Source organism: Trachymyrmex septentrionalis, unplaced genomic scaffold (assembly GCF_001594115.1).
Source record: "Trachymyrmex septentrionalis isolate Tsep2-gDNA-1 unplaced genomic scaffold, Tsep1.0 scaffold13, whole genome shotgun sequence".
NCBI lineage: Eukaryota > Metazoa > Arthropoda > Insecta > Hymenoptera > Formicidae > Trachymyrmex > Trachymyrmex septentrionalis.
The window spans coordinates 2,229,767-2,233,453 of record NW_017304438.1 but is presented as its reverse complement, the minus strand read 5'-3'; positions in this window follow the sequence as shown (position 1 = coordinate 2,233,453).

The window sequence follows — 3,687 nt, the reverse complement described above, 5'->3', positions numbered from 1 at the left end:
GGACAGATCGTGAGGATCCTGGAATTTTGCGACCTGAGAAACATTTGCAGGGACATTTGCCAGAAACAGTTTTTCCAGAAACATTTTCCGCGTGGGAGATCACTCGTACGATAGGAGGACCTCCCATACGAATTGATTAATGATACAAGACCCTTTAGAGATACAAAGATTCTGGAATTTTTTTGTAACGAGAAAAGCGGTGACGAGAACGTGCCGTTTCGTAGAAATGCGTATTACGCGAATTGTGAGGGGAATGCTCGAGATAAAGCGCATTCTCGAAATGCCACTGCAGTTCAAACTGAATATAAAGCAAGTTGCAACCTGAATTAAGTCGAAAAACGACGATCGAGCTTAACGTCAGATTTGTACCGTCAATTTGTTTTACGACACTGTGCGATGTTTATGCATTTTATCACTCTCTTGCTTAAAAATTGAGAGATATAACTAAACTTAGATGTAATTCTATCAACCATCAAAAGTGTAAAGTAACATAATTTCATAAAAATTGTCACAACGTCACAATTCAAAAAGGATGGTTTAAAAATCCATTAAAGTCCTTATAAAGAGTGGTTTTTTAAAGATTGTAAAATGAAAATGATAAAAATAACGTTTGATTAATCAGCAATTTTCTGTCAAGTTGACAAATAGTTTGTTTCTTAGAAGCTTAATTTTTTTGTATTATGTCATTTTTTAAGTAAGGGAATGATGCGTAAAAGTTACATAAAAAAGTTATTACAAATATATGTTTCCAATGTTATGTTAACTCGCGCCATGACACACTGTGTGTCTCTAGATTTTTATGTTCTACAAGTAAAAGACTAAGAGTAGAAAAATTAAAAGTAACATTATAGTTACATAGACTTAATATTGCTCAATTGTAGAACAATATAATATTGTAAGTTATTTCAAAAGGATTATACATGCGGATCGATTAACAATAATAGACAGACAATTTCCAATAATACATTTCTCAAATATGAAATTTGCAATGGCCGCATTCAGAAAAATATTTATTTTGCAACTGTTGGAAATTTTCTTCGCTGTGATAGGATTATTCTAGACTAGTCTCTCTAAACGTATAAATCAAATATAAATGAAATGGTTACACGAGTCTAATAATATTTATAGCCAAGTACAAACTTCGGTTTGTACTTCCGCACTCAAATTCCAAATCGAAATGTTTACACTTTGCCGTTAACTTCATTAGTAAGTACATTCCAATTGTTTATCAATTATATTTTATAAACATATTATTTGCATCCATCAACCGTATAGAAGACTTGAATCATAATGTAAAAAAGAAGATAAATATAGGCATTTTATTTACATTTGATTTATTCTTGAAATCACAAAATCGTCTTCATTTTTATTAAAAGTGTAATCCAATCAATGCGAAGAAAACTTCCACAACAGTTGCAAACGTTCTACTAAACCTATTATTATTATTATTATTATTATTTTAAATGTCTTCATACAGAGAGAATTAGATATCACAAATTTATAACGATATATAATATATGATATAAATACTTCCTCGTCAGAAAATATGTGTATTATAAATATTCGATCGCCTCAAGAGCCAACATCCTTGTCAATCAATGTCACAGGACATTTTTAACGGGCGCAATTACGATTGCAAAAAAATCTAAGCACTGTCGTAAAATGCGGAGCTCAAGGTATCGGCTAACATTAGACTGTCAGTGTTTCCTTCAATTGCGGGACAACCTCAGTGAATTGTAGCGTAGCACGCAAACGCGCACGCGGCGTTCAAAAAGGTAAAATAATATATCCAGCTGCTTGTATCTTAGCGCTAAATCTTTCTGAAATATTTACAAAGTATTCCTAAAATCTCAAAATAACATTTCAGGAATATTCCGGAATGTCTCGAAATATTTACAGACTGTAAGAACAATATTGAAGTAATTGTTAAATATTCGACTTGTAGGATAATGTTTTCCATATATTCCGCAAAATCATTATTTTTTCCAGAAATTCCAGGCCCAGAGATCCCTGAATTAATGTTTAAACATAATAACAAAAACACATTTCATCAATTTTTATCTTCAAGTCCACTTCAGGCGAAATGCTACGCTGTTTATATTTCCTCTATAATATGATTTTTATTTACATTAATGTATCCCTATCGTGGCCCTCTGTAGTGGGTGAAATTTTTATGATACAAATATTCATATAATATTCTAAACATTTTATTAATATTGAAATATTTTATGAAAATTTTTTTGCTGTTCCGAATATACACATTGGAAATAGAAATAAAACTTTTCGTAAATGATTACACCGAGAAAAAATTGTTAACTTGACCAAATGCGTTTAGTTCGTAATAATTATATAGTTCAAGTATTTATGTATATTCAAGTTAAAAATATATAGTACGTAAGTCATATCAACATGTTATTTATTTGAATTAACAAATATTTACTTGACAGCCTGTTACCGCTGCATTTAGTTGAATCAACTAATCTTTTTTCAAACAGCAAGTTTTTTCTCAGTATGAGATAAGAGAGCACATATCCTCTTACATAAATGCACATACGTAAAGCATAAGAAAATCAACTAACCGAAGTCTTCTATTTTATGAAAAAGAAGGAAACGAAGAACATTGATTGGTTCTTTTTATGCATTACGCAAGACTCTAGTATTTCCCTTTCTACAGTAAATCATTACCCAAGTCTTTAAGTCTAAAGCTATAAGAAACCGACCAATGATAATCGATTGTTCTTCTTACATTCGACTGTGATTGGTCGAATTTCTTACGACTTTAAGATTTAAAACTCAAAGTATAACAGCTTATATTGTAAGAAAGCCGATTAACGTTAGCTGGATATGTTTGCAGACGAGAGATTAACGGTTACGAGAGATGAGATAACGAGCACCGATCGCGACAATCGCCGTAGAACCGTCGCAAATCGGATCTCGTTCGCACGGCCGACTTACAAGGATTCGTCAATACGCCCCGCTTCAGGAGACCCGTCGAGAAAGATCGTCGTGGTAATTTGTTACTTTGCGAGATGATAGGCATTTGATAGATCACCGAGGCGCCGGCCGCGCGAAATCAGCCCGGAACGAAAGGACGATCCACCGGCGTTTCCGACGGCGCGGCGGCAGCCGGTCGGCCGCCGCGACGTGTCTCGGAACACGAGAACCCCTAGATCTCTCTCTCTCTCTCTCTCTCTCTCTCTTCGTCTCTACCTGACTCTACGAGTAGGTAGATAAATCCGCCGCCTACTACTGCCTCGCCAGCGTGGCTGAGCGTGGCGGACAATGCGCTCAGGACGGCGCATCATCGTCCGTATTGTTTGCTCGGCCAACGGGCGCAGTGCGCACCGCCCGGCTTTTCACGCAGGTGCTGGAAGCGCGGAGGAGAGCGCGGAGAACCGAGGACGTGTCTACGCGCTTTAGCCATCGCGTTTACCGGTAACGTGGGGACGGCGCGCGCAGCGGCATGCGGGATATTTCCCGGAAATTAAGTCGCTCGTTCCACGGTTTCAGGACGCCGCCTCTCGTCGCGCGTCGTGCTTGTCGCGCGCGAATTCCACGAAAGCGATCGGGATCGGCGGTAGTTGCGTTTTAACGACGTGGGAATCGCGCGCGTCGCAGGTTTCGGTTTGCGATGATTTCGCCTCGCGGAGACATCTGAGGGGAAAAAAAAGAGACAGAGAGAGAGAA